Source organism: Felis catus, chromosome C1 (assembly GCF_018350175.1).
Source record: "Felis catus isolate Fca126 chromosome C1, F.catus_Fca126_mat1.0, whole genome shotgun sequence".
Taxonomy (NCBI): Eukaryota; Metazoa; Chordata; class Mammalia; order Carnivora; family Felidae; genus Felis; species Felis catus.
This window is the reverse complement of record NC_058375.1, coordinates 110,177,632-110,194,453: the sequence shown is the minus strand read 5'-3', so window position 1 is coordinate 110,194,453 and position 16,822 is coordinate 110,177,632. Positions and strand designations below refer to the sequence as shown.

Genomic DNA, 16,822 nt, shown 5'->3' with positions numbered 1-16,822 from the left:
TCACCAGGAGCCCACTTGCTTTTTCTGGTGCCCCACAGAGCGCTTTGGTGGGAATTAGCTCTGTGGTGTGTGTGGCAGGGCTACACGTCTCATTTTGCATTGTAAAGTATATATATTGCATATATTTGAATGCAGAATCGGCTCACCTATCAAATTAAAGAGGCTTTCAAAACACCCTACTTGTCTATTGATTATGTGGGGAGAAAAGCACTGTGAGAGCGAATAAATTGATCTAACATTTCTGGAGGGCAGTTTGACAAGATGTACGCAAAGCCTTACAAATAAAGCCCTTGACTTAGTTGTTCCCTGCTTGCGAAAGTAGCCTAAGGAAATAATTAGGGATGATGACCCAGACTTACATTGATAACAGAGGATCCAACATCCACGTGTTGAAAAGGTTATATCAGCTAAAATTCATGTGGGAAACCCAACCCCATCATTAGCGTAGGCAAGAAGACAGATGTCCCTGCACTTCTGGGGGTAGGCTGGGTCTCAGGAAGGGCTCCGTGCAGGGCTCCTCCGAAGTTGTCAGGATCTGTTTCCATTTTTACGTGTCTCAGGGTCACTTCTTGTGTTTTGATTCTGATCCAAGGTAGGATTTCTCATGGCTGAGAGCAGTTCCCAGGGCGCTCGTGTAACACCCAAGAGGGACAATCATCTCCCCCGTCTTCTAAGAACATGGCCTGACGCTCTCTCTGGATGGGCTAGGTCACATGACCTCCCTGAGCCAGGAGGGGGCGGTCCTCCACCTTCAGGGCTCTACAGAGGCTCGCTTCCAGCCGCACCCACATACAGGCCCACCTGGGGAGGGGCATCTCCTATAAAAAATTAGGACTGTGGTTGGAGAAAGGGAACAAGAATTCTGGGGATCAAACTGAAACCTAAAAAGACAGGGAGAAAATGCACTTAAGTGTTTATGGCAGACACTTCTTGAAATGGGGTTGATTGACTTTTCGCTTTATGTTTTTCAGTATAATCAGAAAAATAAATATATCTGTTTAAAATCATGGAAAATCAGAGAAGGGAGGGCGTGGTGGACATGGCAGCTGTAATCCTGTAACTCCGCCCATCTCTGGAGGTAGCACCGCACCCTTGTCCCTTTCTCCCATGCCTGAGTCCATCCTTACAGGGGAAGACCCTTGTCTGCGGGCCTCAACAATCAGGGTCAGGATCAGGACTTGAGTTTGGAGAAAGAGGGAGGGGCTATTCTGTGGCCCTGCATCCTGTGACCCCAAGGACACAGCCTGCACAGGGAAGGGTGTAGTGGGTAAGAGCAGAGAAACAGGGGTCCTGAGGGGCCCTGCTGTAACCGTGGAGAAAGCCCTGCTGAAAGCCAGTCCTCTGTTGCCCCTTCTGTTGCAAGAGGCTGTACATCTTTTATTGTTTCAGCCAGTTCAAATTGCATTTCCTTTTAAGTGAAACTGGTATAAATCCTCCTTCATTTGGGTCTATAATCACCTCTGTTTATTTGAGTACAAAATTGGCCTGACGTTTAAAGAGACAAAGGGGAATCTTTTGCTGGTCTCCTAACGTTAAGGAGGATGTGAAGAAGAGGGAAGGCTTGAATTTCCAGAAAGGTTTCCCACCCTCTGCAAGGATCCCTTTGGAAAGACACAGCCCTACCCCGAACAGGTGGTGGGGAACAGGAGACTGGTCAGCAACCACAGACCCCAGGAGGTGACGATAGCTAATTCTGGACTTGCTACAAGGGTCTCAGCCTTTCTTTGCTTCAAGTTTTTCCTTTGTAAGATGAAAAAGTAAAAAAAAAAAAAAAAAAAAAAGTAATAGTCTAATATTATGTGAAAGATAGCTCAGTTTTGTTTGGTGAGAACCAAACTATACCAACCTAGCAGGAGTTTGAAAGCCAAAGCTGTATGGATCTTCCTCTGTACAGCAGACAGGCTCAGATGGGCCTCTTATGGCTTTATCTCCAAAGGCCAAACCCATCTTAGGGTTCAGGCTCATTTTTACTCTTGCAAAACCCAGTTAAGGAAAATTATTAAAGGCCTGTCCAGTAAAGTGCTATAACTACACAGAAGTGGACACAAGAGTGGCTGTAAAAATGTGGGCACTGCTGGCAAGGGGGTCTCCCTCATGATTCCCTACTGGGCGGGGGAATCTTACTTGCACTCAGCTCCACAGACAGTTTTTATTTACTGTATTGGCTGACTCCTTGATCAGACCCTCACGCCGCAGAGGACATGTCCTCTGCTGCTGTCCTAGCCCTCACAGAGAGCCTGGGGCAGAAAATGGTTAATGAGGGCACAGAGCTAAGTGATGTAAAGTTCCTTCCCCTGCACTTGAGGCAGGCCAGGTAAGGCAGAGGTTTATCCCTGCAGGCCTGGTTGCTCCAACAAGGCAGTGTTCAACTTCCTTCCTGATGGTTTTCTGTAAACAATATCTCCTCTGGACCCAGAGAATCCTGCTAGGGTGGATTGGGGTTATATTTCAATCTGACCATAAAACCACACATTAGGAAAGGTATCTGATCAATTAGTTCTAATTAATTATGAACAAAATGTGTCTCCAGCTGTGGGATGTGGTTTGTTTCCCATTTGCTATAATTAGAAAAGTCTAGTGACTGTATAAAGAGAAAATATCTATGTGAAAGAGAGGAAAAAGGAAAAAAAAAAAAAACAACCAGGTGGTTGGAATGAGTATAAAATGGCGGCTAGAATGTTGTAACCACTTCCTGTAGATGTGCAATCAGCTTCCTTGACCCTGAATATAGCTCTGTGATGCTATTCTGGATGAGTGGAAGGCTCCTAGCCACAGCTTGGCTCCCCTACTCCATTTCTATCAGGCTTTCTCTCATGGCCATGCAGGCATAGGTAGTGGGCAGGAGTCTGCTCCTTTGAGAAGCCTGGGGTAGGACTAGTGGGCATAACAGGACCTTGTGACCCAGATCATTCTGGTCACAGAGCTGCTGCCACTGCTGTGGGGATGTTAGAGTCCCTGGGTTAGAGCCCTACCAGGACAGGGAAGCCATTCTCAGCAAGGGGGAAGACAAGGGACTCCCGGGGACATCAGGTATCAAGAGAATCTGTCACCCCCTCTGTGGCCTCCTTGTCTTCATGTCATGGAAAAGTAATGCTTTTACTGCTAGGCACTTTCACAGACAAATTAAACCTGACTCATCTGTGTCTACTGTCTGTTATGTTTTGGGCACTGCTGGGCGGCCAGCAAAGATGCCAGAAGGGATATGGAGCCATGTGAAGTGGTCCAGGGCAAGAGAAAAATGAGTTCAGAGTTCATTGCCCCTTCTTTCTAGGTGTGTGACCTTGGACAAGTCACACAACCCCTCTAAACCTCACTTTGCTCATCTGCAGTGGAGCTTTGAATCCCAGTCTTGAGGTTACTGGGAAGACCCAGGGCATAGTGAATGGTGTTAGTGTGCAGTGTACAGGTGCTCACTAAGCAGGAACTTTCAGTACATTTGTGATTGTACACCAGGTGTCAAGGAATCTCCATTTCCATTTTGCAGAAAATGGTTCTCAGCCCAGAAAGTTTCTTGATGTTTCTTCTTTGCAAAAAGAGTGGTGATTAGCCACACTCCCTGGACTGCTGCATTGCTGGGTGCAGCAGGAGGCTGCCATGATCCTGCAGCAAGAGAGCTGTGTGAAGATGGACCCTTAAGCAAGTGCATTAATGGAGACTGAGGGTTTCTGGGAGGGGACCCCAGGGCAGGAACAGCCAGAGCCAGCCAAGTGTGAGCAAGAACAACTGGGACCCACGGGAATCAGACAATGTAAGTGGCAAATCCTGACTGACAGAACAGAGGCAGGCCCCTTGGTCCCACTGGCCAAGGGCTGTCACAGTGCTTTAATGAGGGAAGCAATGCATGCAAACCCGATACAGGACTTGTCCCAGAGTTTGCCTGCTCCCACTCTGAACCATCCCTCTATTGTTTTAGGTCTTATATTTAGTATTAGGTTAAAGAAACCCTCAAGGTACTGCTACTTCTCAACCTGTATTCTTGGGGGTACTCATTAGTAAGTGGTGCTAACAATGATGGAGAGAGTATTCTCTGATCACACAAGCCTAATGACCCATGGCTAGAAAAGCCTCTGAAAGATCCTGTTTAACATAGCTAAAGCTGGTGTGCCCCCAGATCCATGCAGAGGCCCCCCCCCCCCCACCAGGGCACCATGCCAGATCAGGCCTCAGGGCCAGAGGCAGGCTATCCTGCATGGAGGCCAGCAGCCTCCTCCCTGCAGAGGAAGGAGGATGCATCTAATGGCCTCATGTCTGCGGTTGTCTGTGATTCTTGGCCAGAGCTGACTGATTGTAGGTCAGTGACACACATTGTAGAAACCGCATCTCTGGTGGCTCCTTTGGAAGTGAGATGGGAGATCTCTGGGTTTCCACACACGTGCAGGAATCAGTAAGGTGTAGAATTTCTTCTTGTGCCAGCTGTATCCTTCAGTCATTTGTTCAGCAAACATTTGCTGTTAGTACTACGTACTCTGAACCAGGTCTTGGATGCTCAGAACTGCGTAGCACTTGGGCACTCGTCATGAGGCACTCCTAGTTTCATGGAGGAGGGCAGAAATGCAGCCATAATCATCAACTTTTTGAGCCTTTTTTTGAGGCAGGCATTGTGCTGAGTTCTTTACACACATTATCCTATTTAATTTTGCTACAGCTCTGTCATTTTCTCATGTTACAGATGAAGAAATTGAGGCTTAGAGAGAAATTGAGTGTCCATTGACTTGGCCATTCAACCAGTGGGGACAGAACCAGCCCATCAAACTGATGCCTATAACCACTGTGTCTACAACTTTCTTACAGTCAAATGTGATAGGTGCTCAGTAGCAAACTCCAGGAGGTGTAGTGGGTGGGAAAGGATGAAAAGGTCAGGAAAAGCTTCCAGGAAAAGACTCCTAAGTCAGTCCTTCCCTCCCTCCCTCCTTTCCTTCCTTCCTTCCTTTCCTCCCTCCCCCCTCCCTCCCTCCTTCTTCCTTCCTTCCTTCCTTCCTTCCTTCCTTCCTTCCTTCCTTCCTCTTTTTTTCTTTCATTTAACCAATATTGAATAGCTACTATTCTAGGCAGGCACTATTCTAAGCTCTGGGATGTAATAGTAAACAATATTCGTTTAATAACAACAAGAAAGCCCTATTTTTTTTTTTTTTTCAGAAGAAGAAACTTAGGCTCTGGAAAGTAGTGTTTATAGCACACTCATTTTATACCTTGGGGTTTGTGCCCTGCCCAGGCTGAGTTCCCAGGGAGTGGATTCTGTCTGTGTCTTCTTACCTTACTTATCCTTACCTTGGAATATCCATTCCCTCTGCCCCCTCCAGGCCTTTGCATGTGTCTGTCTGTGCCCGGAACTCCTTTCACCCACTTTAGAAGGACAATGGCTATAAGAATGTGGTCTATGATTCTTAGAATAAATTCTCTGGCCACCCATGCTGTCCAGGGTGAGTGGATGAGGCCTTGTCTATCTCTGGAGATGTGTGGAAGGCCATCCATGAGGGGTCTCCAGATACCCTTCCATGAGAGGGACAGCTCTTTCTCTAAGGCCCAGTGTGTCCTAGGAGCTCAGGCCCTGTTTTGTGCCTGGCATTGTTCTACACCCTTCTCTGCAAGGACAATTACAGCTCTGCTCCTTTAGAGGTGAACTTGTATTCCTGTGGGTAGGTCACCTTGACTCCTGTTCAGTGTTATCACTGTGGCCTCTATACCCATCTCTGTGTGTGAATTTAAGTTTGTCTGTGTGTGAATCTTCGTTCACCATTTCTATACGTTTGGAGGAGACAAGGAGTGGACAGTGGATTTCAGCTTTACTCCGCATGTTGTGAGGAGTCCCCAGGTTCCTGTTTTCATTCACTTTTTGTACATGTTTTTCTCTCCATGCATCTGGCACTTTCTTACTGCCTACCTAGACATTTTTGTATTATTAAGGTAGATATGTCCTGAAACCGAGCAGTGAGATCTGGTTGAAGCTTACTTCTGGCTCAGATCTATCTTGTGCAGATGGGCCAGTGCCCTCTGCTCTAGGCAGGTGCTCGGAGACCCAGACTCTTCTCAGCCTCTGCCACTGTCCTCATGGAACTGGCATCCTCTCCATTCAGTCCAAGTGATTTTTTTGGAGCCCATAGGTGACATCTCAAATAATAATTTAAACTCTTATTGCACAACTGTTATTTTAAACTTCTTATTATTATGATTTTTGCATTCCCAGGTAATAATATAAGCCACCCTGAGGAGAGATACCTCTGGAGGCCTGGGGGCTCATCTGGATGCTCAGAAGGACTGGCTTAGCAGATGGGTGGTGGTTAATTTTATTTGTTAACCTGCCTGGGCCACAGTACACAGATATTTGCTTTACCAGGTCTAGATGTTACCTGGAGGGTGTTGTTTTTAGATGAGATTAACGTTTAAATCAGTAGAGTTTGAGTGGAACTGATTACCCTCCATAATGTGGGTAGCCTGCACCCAATCAATTGAAGGCCTTAAGATAAAAAAATGAGTAATCTTTGACTAAAAAGGAACTCTTTCAGTAGACTGCCTTTGCACTTGAACTGCAATGTCAACTCTTCACTTGGTCTCCAGACTGCCTGCCCACAATATCAGATTTTGAACTTGCCAGATCACAATCCTGTGAGCCAGTTCTTTGAAATCTCAATCTCTTTCTCTGTCTGTCTGTCTCCTGTTAGTTCTGTTTCTACTGAGAGCCCTGAATACTATGATATGGGGAAAAGGATAGGCTAAAACCAATCCCAAAGCCCTATTTAACAAGGTCACTTCTTCACTGTTACATGGCCCCAAAGGTGATCTCTGCCCACCTAACCCCATAAGGATAGAGAACAATACAGGGTAAGGATATCTCTTCACTATGACATTGGCCATGCAGCATGCAGACCATCTGGTATGATAACCTCCATTTTATGAATGCTCTGTGTGGCCCCAGTGATGTGCATCCTGGCCCCTTAGCATGAGTTATAAGTTTGTGACCAATAATGACAGTGTTCAACATCTACGATGTGGTGGCTACTTTTATGCTTGTTCTTTTATTTCATCACTACAACTACCCAGCAAGGTAGTTCTCTTATTCATTGTTTTTCAGATGGACAAACTTACTCTCAAAGAAGTTGGGCAGCTCCTTAAAGATTGCATCACTATCTCATGGGAGCTCAGAGACTCAGACCAAGAACTTTCCCTTCTCATTCTGTCTCCCATGATCTTCGTTGGCTGTTTGAGGGCTGTGTGCTAGGAGCATTGTAATAGCAGACTTAGCTCCAAACCAAAGGGAAAGTAAGTCTTTTATGGTGGGCAGGTGCAGGATTGGCTAGTGGGGAGACAGTCTGGACACCAGGTTCTTGGCTCCAGGAAATCTCATTTCATAGATAAGAACCTGTGAACATTAGCAGTTCTGTACTTATCTTGTTTTGGCTGTTTTAATACTGAAAAATAATTGAGAGGAAAGAGAAGTGCTTGTTTTTTGGGGGGAGAGAGAGAGATCTTGGTCCTTCTTTTTCTTAAAAATAAATTATTCACACCTATAATAGTTTTAGAGTTACAGAAAAGTCACAAGGATAGTACAGAAAATTCCCATATACACCACACCTAATTTCGTCTGGTAAGAACTGACTTAATATGGCCCATTTGTCACAATTAATGAACCAATGTCATTACATTAATATTAATTGAAGTTCATGCTTCACTTAAATTTTCTTGGTTTTTCCTAAACACGCCTTTTCTGTTCCAGGATCCCACATCGCATTTAGTCATCAAGCCTCCTTAGGCTCCTCTTGGCTGTGACAGTTTCTCAGACTTTCCCTGTTTGTGATGACCTTGACGGTGTTAAGCGTAATGGTCAGATATTTTGTATAAATGTCCATCAGTTGGAATGCGTCTGATGCTTTTCTCATGATTAGCTTGGAGTTGTGGGTTTTGGGGAGGAAGACTGCAGAGGTAAAGTACCGTTGTCACCACATCACATTAAGAGTATGATACTGTTAACATTACCAGTAGATACCTAGGGGTACCTGGGTGGCTCAGTCGGTTGAGTGTGTGACTTCAGCTCAGGTCATGATCTCACAGTTCATGGGTTCGAGCCCCACGTCAGGCTCTGTGCTAACAGCTCAGAGCCTAGAGCCTGTTTCAGATTCTGTGTCTCCTTCTCTCTCTGCCCCTCCCTTGTTCATGCTTTGTCTCTGTCTCAAAAATTAATAAAAATTAAAAAAATTAAAAAACAACAACAACAGTAGATACCTCACTGTTGAGGTTAACCTTGATCACCAGGCTTGGGTCATATTTTTCAGGATTCTTCAGTGTATGGTGACTTTTTTTTCTCCCTTCTCATGCTACACTTTTTGCAAAGAAGCTACTACTCACAGCTCATACTTAAGGAGTGGAGATTACATTCCATGTCCTTAAGGGTGGAGTATGCACATAAACTATTTGTAATTCTTATTCAAGGGGACTTGCCTTTGTTTGTTTGTTTAATCAGTATGGACTCATGGATATTTATTTTACACTTTGGGTTATAATCCAATATTTATCTATTTACTTATTTATTTGTTTGTTTGTTTATTTGCTCAAATTGTTCCAACTTTGGCCATTAGGAGCTTCAGTTGGTTCCTGGATCCTTTTGACATAGCCCATCATTGTGTGTATACTTATGTGTGTGTGTTTTAGTACTTTAGTACTTTCTAGCATGATAAGATTCTCCAGGATTATCTTACATATTTCCTGCCCTAGTCCTAGAATCACTAATTTATTCAGGGATCCCCAGTTCCTTTTATTGGAGGATGTATTAGAAACCAAGATCCAGGTTCTGGGTGTGCTCATTGCTACTGGGGTATCACTGCATCTAGACTTCCTCAGCTGATGGAGCAAGAAAATACATGTGTGTATCCTAACTCCTATATATATGCATATCTCTATATTTTTCTATATGTATCTATCATAAGCTAAACATGAATTCAGACTGATGCCTCCAATGTTAATGAATTATCACATAGATCATTCTAGCTGTCTCCCTTTGCTTCTTGATAACTTCCCAAGTGAGAGAAGTGAGAAACCTGGCTCCTGCTGTACACCATCTATTTACTTAATTTTTAAGAAAACAACTTCCTCAGGTAGAGTATGGTGCTTATGTGCAGGTCCTTTTGCCTTTAATCTTACAGCCTCTACCCATTTTCAATTACTTAGAGCAGCACCTTTCCCTCCTGTCACTAGGGAGAAACAACTTTCATGAGGTAGTTTCATACATTTGTATTACAACTGGATTACAATTGTTAGAGTCTGCATTCCATCCTGTGCCCTGACCTCCTAAACGATTTTTTAAAATAAATTTGTAGTCCTTATGGTTTACTCTTCATATTTAAAGTTTTGTGGGTTTTGATGAATGTCCAGTGTCATGTATCCACCATTACATTATACAGAATAGTATCATTACCCTCAAAAATCCCCTGTGCTTTGCCTACCCACCCTCTGACCCACCTCGCTAAACTCCTGGCAATTACTTATCTGTTTACTATCTATTAGTTTTGTTCTTTTTCCAGAATGTTATATAAACAACCATATAGAATGCACCATTTTCAGATTGGCTTCTTTCAGTTAGTAAAATGTATTTAAGATTCCTTCATGTCTTTGCATACATTCAATTTTGTATGGGTTCATTACAAACTGACGATAACTAGGCCCTCTCATTCTCAAAAGTAATCTTCAAACAAGTGTATATATTGCAAAAGAAGTCCAATTCAGTGAAAGCATCAGTCTTCACACCTCTACCTTGAGCCCCTCACCAAGGGGAAGATCTCCAAGCATGCCTGCTTCTACCACTAACTCTCTGCTCTAGACCTTTCTGAGGAGGGGTGGGAGCCAACATTCACCCTCTATGGCATGCTGAGGCAGAACTCAGAGAGCTCCTCAGGAAGACACTGACCATCACTCATTGTGTTAGCCAAAACAAAGGGGAGACTCTTCTCCTGCCTACCAGGTAAAGACTGTACTCAGCCTTCTCACTCTATGCCTTCACCTGGGTGAATTCCTCCCTTTGATAGTTAAATCCAGCTATTCACTCAGTTATTTGTGCATTGAATGTTTATTATCTGTCATATATTGACCACTGGAAGATGCATGGATAACCATAGAGACATTGCTCCTTAACCTAGAGGAGGTAATGATACAGAGGAATCAGATGCTAGACTTTTTCACAATTTCAGTAAAGAGTGATAAAGCTTTGCATGCTGGCATAGGAACAAATAACTTTGTACAGGAGTCCAGGAAGACTTTTGTGATCTACTTATGTTTTAAAGGATGAGAAGGAGATGGCTTTGTGAAGAGGGTGGAAAAAATGTCTTATGCATAGAAAAAGATATACAAAATCCAGAAGATAAGACAGCTTGGCTTTTTCAAGCCATTCTTTTGGCAAGAATGGGGCACAGAATGAGTGAGAGAGAAGTAAGAAGGAGGTCAGTGGGGCCAGTCCAGGTCAGAGCATCAGGGTCCATTTAAACCTTCCTAGCAACTTTAGAGATTTTATTTTAAAGTTGAACACAAGCTTCTGAAGAGTTTAAGTAGAGATGTGACCTTCTCAGATTGTGTTTCTGAAGGATCACATTACTATTAGGACTGGGTGGGACTGCTACTATTGGTTCCAAGGTGGGAACCAAAGAGGCCAGCTGGGAGGTCTTGGTCATTGTCTAGGTTGGTGATGAAGAGGTTGTGGATTCAAGAGGTGCTCATCACAAGGAACTCTTCCCTAGGTCCCACATGGAGCAGCCCTCATTCATGTCTGCAGGGAGCCCCCCTCTTGGTGACACTTTACTCCCCTTATCATGCTTTACGTTGTCTTCTAGGTGCTGCCTGAGATCACGTCATCTCAATCACTTCGTATCAGTCATATTATATTTTCTGCAACACTGGTTTACTCAGCGGACTACAGTTGCTAGATTACAAGTAGGGAAGAGTTTCATTCTCTCCTACTGGCCCCCAAACACATCCCTTTTCTCTCCTCACCACCTACTGGCATCTCACATTCTATAACCTTCTGGTGAGTTTCAGGGGAAAAACATTTAGCCTAGTTTAAGTTAACATTGTGCTCACACAATGAACTTGAGTCTTTACTTCCCATTTTTCTGGGCTGACCTGTGGGTTGGAGTTCATCAGTAAAGAGAGGATGGCCATTTGTCTAATTCTCTTGTTCCATCTCTTCCTTGTCCCCACTCCATTCTAGTTCCTTCAGACTTAGAAGCAGGAAAGACCCAAAAGGACTTTTGTCTTGGCTGGCTCTCTGGGTGGGTGGTTCTCCTTGTCAAAGCCTTCAGTCACAGGGAGCATCCTTTATTGTTTGGGAGACTCATGAATGAGTTCTTTGGGCACTTCTGGCAGGACCCTCTGTACTTCATATGTTCTAAATCATAACCTCCACTGGGGAGCCTTCTCTCCTTAGGATGCAGCCCTTTTTGGTTATGGCTAATACAACTGGAGCCCAGATGATTCATAAAACTTGCCAAGGGCCTCCCTGACAGGAAAACTCCTAACATTCTCATCCCGCTTGATCTTAGCAAAAGTGCCCAGCCCTCCCTCCTTTCTTTAGGTGGTTCCAGTCATGCCTTTCTCCATAACCCAGGGGATAGTTGTCATGTTCTCCCAAGGACTATTGGGACTTCTCCTAAGACAACATGGGACCCAGAAGACTTGAAACTCAGCTCTTATCCAGCTAGGATGTAGAGTCCCCATAGAGGACAGTCCCAAACTCTAAAAACAGTTCTCTGGTGGAGGCAGTGGGGCTCTCATTTGGCTTGGACTCAGATAGGAAGGAAGCCATAAAATTCTCCATTTCTATAATCTTCAAGAAACCTTTGCCCATATGGAATTTATAGGTTCTCTCACATAGGTTACATGTGGGTGAAGGGTCAAGATATAAGGGCAAGGACTGTCTAGTGCTTAGTTGTGGAATATGGAAATATCATCCATTGGTTTTAGCTTGAAGCTTGAAATACCAGGACAAGATCCATGGCAAATCATCCTAAATTTTAAATTTACTACTAGAATTATGAGTCCAGTAAGGGCAGAGGATTGGCTTGTTTTCTTCAATGTTTCTATTAACTAGAGCAGTCACAGCACATAAAAAGTAGAACAAATGAATGCACATGAGCTCGGTAACTCCATGAAGATGGATGCTAGAAGAGATTGGCACCTCTGGCTAGAAGAGATACTCACCTCTGGCTCTTGGTGATTACCACAGTTTTCTAAATGTCAGTTTAGAAGAGACTCAATTCTGGGATATGGGTGGGCAGCAAACTAATGTTTGGCATGTGGGTGAACAGGCTGAGGTCTGGGGGTGGGCAAGAGTGGATTTGGGTCTGGGATTTGAGTTAGAAGCTATGACTCCTCAATCTGGGGTTCAGCTGAGGCTTCTTTTAACTGGACCTAGGCAGTGCTATTGGTTATCTTTTGTTTATTTGCTTTGTGCAGGTACAGCCCTGTTGTCTAATCAATCTGTTTTGGTCCCTACATCCCCATGATCGATTAGCCAGAGGCAGAACTTTTTGATGGCTTCACAAGTGCTGCTGCTTGTTGTGGTCTCATGTCTTCCCAGCCTTGGACGTATATCAGTGCTATTGGCTTGGCTTTTGCCATGCTTGCACTAGGTACCTCTGTTTCAATAAGAGACCTTGTTCCTCCTGCCCCTCCTTCCACTCCTGTCCTACAGGGAAGAGCTACACAGGTGCTTTTCAAAGATCCAACATTCCTCTCTCCAATTCCTCCCGGTCATAGGAGTGTCCTTTGGACTCTTCTGAAAGATGCTGTTGGAGTGCAGTTGACAGGGTTCCTATCAAGACCTGTGGGGATCATGCTAACAGTTAGTTTTGTGGATGCTGATAGGAAAGACCCGACTTCTGGACCAGAGTTGAAAGATTATATTACTCACTGTAGAAGCAGCAGCCAGAGCCTGAGCATAGTTTTGTCAGTTTTTTTGCCCCCTAGTCCCATGGAGGACGCAATGCTACACAGGCAGTGGGTTTGTGCTGCAGCTGAAAAGCCCAGGCTTTTTTGAGCAAGTAGCGAGCATTGCAGCAAGCAGCAGTTACATGGTAGTTGTGGTCATGGTCAGGCTGTGGTCACCCTGACCTGCCTAGGTGGCTCGGAAATTGCCCAGCATTCAGAGGATGATCCACCATGTAGTACGTCACCCTCAGCAAGACTGCATGGGTGCCAGGCCCATGGTGGACTGTCATTCTCAAATGGCACATATTATCAATCCACCCCAACATTTTTATCTCCTAAAATCTCTTGAGGACATCCCTTACTTCTCAGCCTTATTGTATATGGGCTATTCCTGAGCTGAAGTTCCAGTGACCATCTGAGCTAACAGGTAGGACTATTCCCAGCCACTGATGCCAGCACTCTGCATCCAGAATGTGGGTGGGGAGCCCCGAGAAACAAACTTCTCACACCTGGGATTACACTTTCTTTGATCCATCACCTATATTCATGACTATCCATTTTCCCTTGAGTTTTACTAATGTAAATTAGCATCTTGCAATACTTCAGATGTATTGGCTTCCAAGTTTTGCCTTTTTAGGTGAACCTGATATTTTGGACTCTGGGGAGTTGTTGGATTAGGGCATGAGAAGAGTTGGGGTCTTTGTCCCTAGCATGGTTGTTAAAGAGCAGCTAGGCATGGCAGGAAGAAAATGGGAGGATAGCAAACCAGGTCCCAATATCCTCAGTGATGGGAGAAGGCTGTACACTGCTTAATCCCATTTGGCCTCACTTGGGCCTTTGTCCCAGGAGAGGCCAACGTGATCTTAGGGAAGCAAAATTCAGGTCATGCCACCTCTGCTCCATTGCTTTCTATCACATTCAGAATATACCATCAGCTCTACCCTATGGTTGGTGATGCTACCCTGTTGTTAGCCCAACCTCATTTTTCTCCATCTCATTCATTCTGCTTTGGCCATGTGGGACTTCCTCATGCTTCCAACATAGCATGCTGACTCTCACTCTCTCTGTAAATGTCCCTTCAACATAGCTAACATGAGCACCTCTTAGTTGTGTTCTAACACCATTTTATTCATGGCACTATTTCCAAGTGAAATAGATTTACTGATTTACTGGTTTCTTTTGCATTGACACTACCCCCCCCCCCCCCCCCCCCCCCCCCGCCCCCGCCGCAAGGTCAGGTCATTTGAGCAGAGACCTGCTCCCATTACTCACTGTTGGATAAAGCTGGAATTCATGTGTGGGATGGTGGTATGGACAGGTTCTGTTGGCCACACTGTTTATTTTTGCAAAAGCAGCTGAGACTCCTCATGACCCAGTGTGTACCAATCTCAGCATCTCCAGGATTGATGTTGCCCTGTCTCATTGCCTTCTGCTTCATGCATGCCCTACATGCATGGCCAGTGCCTTAGCCCAGACACTCTGCAGTCCTGTGAGATGCAGTGCCCAGTGGCTGTCAGGGAGGTATCTGTATCTAGCAGCTCTCCCCTCATTCACACTTTCAGCAAAGACGGCAGCAGGAATAACACTGAGTACTGCCCTTCTGAGGCTTACAGTGTGTGCAGACAGGAAAGCACTACAGGGTTAGATAAACAAATAATTATTTGAGCTTCATTTCTTTCTTTCACTTGGACCCCTCACCAGGGATCCAGAGGGTGTTTAGTAAGTTTCCTCCATAGGGATCCTGCCAGACCTGCCTGCTCCTAATGGAACTCAATGCCACAATTTCTGCCTACCACCAAAACAGCTATGACCTAGATGCTTTTCCCACAGAGCATGGGACCTGAGAGCTGATCTGACTCCTGAGCACATCCTGATGCTTCTGGCTGGTCATGGCTTGATTCTTGATTCTTCCCAAATAACATCTATACCCTGAATGTGTGGAAAGGACACCAAAATAGAAATTGGCAAGTTGAAATTCTAAGCCTCAATCTGGTCTCTATTAGCTGTGTGACTTTGAGCAAATCACTTATCCTCTCTGAGCCTCACTTTTTCATCTAGAAAATAAAGACAGAAACATCTCTAAATACCTTTTAGGAGAAGGCTAAGTAGAAAATAAGAGTGTGCACATGAAATCACTTTGTAAATGTGGTTGTTTAGCATTCAAAAAGCAAATAATGGGCATTTCTAATCCTTTGGGTTTGTTTGTCTTGCCCCCATTACGGTGGGACTTGGCATTAGTAACTCCAGGTTAGAATCCTGGCTTGGTCACAGGATGGGAGTCTCAACCTTGGCAAGGCTTGTTTTCCCATTGGTGGAATAAAGATAATACCAACAGCATAGATCTATGGTGATGGTGAGAAATAATAAGCTCTCATTATTGTCCTTGGTTAGCTCTGCAAGCGCACAGGGTTCTTCCTTTCTTGCAGTCTCTTTGGGGCTTATTAAAGATTCCATGTCTTTCTACTCAGGCCTTTGCTAAAGAAGCAACATCTGTCACTTTCAGCTCTGAGGTGGCCTGAGAGCCAGTGGAAGGAGAGCACACAGCACAGGGGACAGGCTTCCCAGCCATTCCTCGATCTGGGAGCAACCTCTCACTTGCCAGCATGGCCATGATCATGGGAATAATTCTGCACGATGGGAGGGCAATGAACAATCATGCTGATAAACAGATGACTGTGAGTAGTGAAAGATGTTTCCAGCAAAGCATTCTAAATACAGTATTTATGGACTCAAGTTGTTACTGGGATATTTATAGACTGGATGCAAATGTAAAACATATGGTGTGCTCTTCCAGAAATATTCCTTCAAGTAAGCTATACACAGTGCTCAGCCATGCTGCTCTTTCATCTGAAGATGCTCTTCAGCACATATGTAGTGAACGTCACTCCACTTTGTAGAAAATAGGGTGGACAACTGTCTCTCAGGGCACTGTCTCTCGGTAAAGTCTCTTTGACTGACATTGCCCTGACCCAGACTTCAGGTCCCATACAAAGGTGCTCTGTTGTGAAATGCATGGTTGAATTTTTCCTCATCTTCCTGTTTCCTGGCATGTGGAGATCACTGTGGGGAATGCAGCAGGAAATGACAAGTACAGGTTTAAGAATAATCGGGAAGAAGGTCCTTTGTGTTGCTAACCTTCAGTTTGTGTGTGCAGGCCTGTGAGCTGGGTGTAGCAGGATGTACCCTGTGTCAAGCCCCCAAGGCTACTGGAAAAATGTGGCCCTTGTTTAAAGTGTTCTCCACAGTGTCCAGAATCAACACCTCGCCAGGGACACATCATTTTCTGGGACTGGTGGTTTCCAGACACCATGCAGTTAACGCAGGGTAAGTGCGTTCCAGTGTGAGCAGCACGTGGGTGCATTCTATACCAAGCAAAGACAGTGTGAAAACACAAACCATCCAGCAGTCATGCTGAGCAGAGTGGTGGTTCCTTTACAGAAGGTTTCTTAGACTACCTAATTTTCTTGGGCATGAATTTTCCTTTTGTAAGAATAATACACAAAACATTTTAGGCTTTGAAGCAATGGGGGAGTATAAATTAATACAAGCCTTTTGGAAAGTAAATTGTGCTAAGCATCAAAGCATGGCTCTGATTTTAGAATCAGCATTTTCATTTCTGGTCACTTTCCTACATAAATAATCTCCTTATAGACATGGTTTCTTGCTAAGCGTGTTATTAAGATTGCTGTTCTGTATGTGTATGAAAAGACAACAGAGAAATAGCAAAATATTCAGCATCAAAGAACTCACTCAGTAAACTATTACATAGCTACTAAAAGACTATTGTGTAGCTATTAAAATTAGGTTTATTTGAAATTAGATACAAAATGGTATTTTATGATAAGTATGAAGTTTTTAAAAGTAAGATGCAAAATAATATATATAAAAGCACAACTACAAATTTAAACTAAAGAAT

At 44.3% G+C, this 16,822-nt stretch overlaps 1 long non-coding RNA gene across 4 annotated transcripts in view; it reads left to right on the top strand.

The window, feature by feature from the left end:
• LOC123379072 overlaps positions 1-16,255 on the top strand; it is a 70,748-nt gene extending 54,493 nt beyond the window's left edge. Inside the window, exons 5-6 of one of the 4 annotated variants that reach the window (XR_006583061.1) lie at positions 15,410-15,581; positions 16,061-16,255. This is a non-coding gene — a long non-coding RNA (uncharacterized LOC123379072). Of the gene's footprint in view, positions 1-14,736; positions 14,879-15,374; positions 15,582-16,060 lie in introns of those variants that run through there. The other 3 variants (XR_006583060.1, XR_006583063.1, XR_006583062.1) reach the window with 3 other exon arrangements.
• Positions 16,256-16,822: the final 567 nt, after the last annotated feature.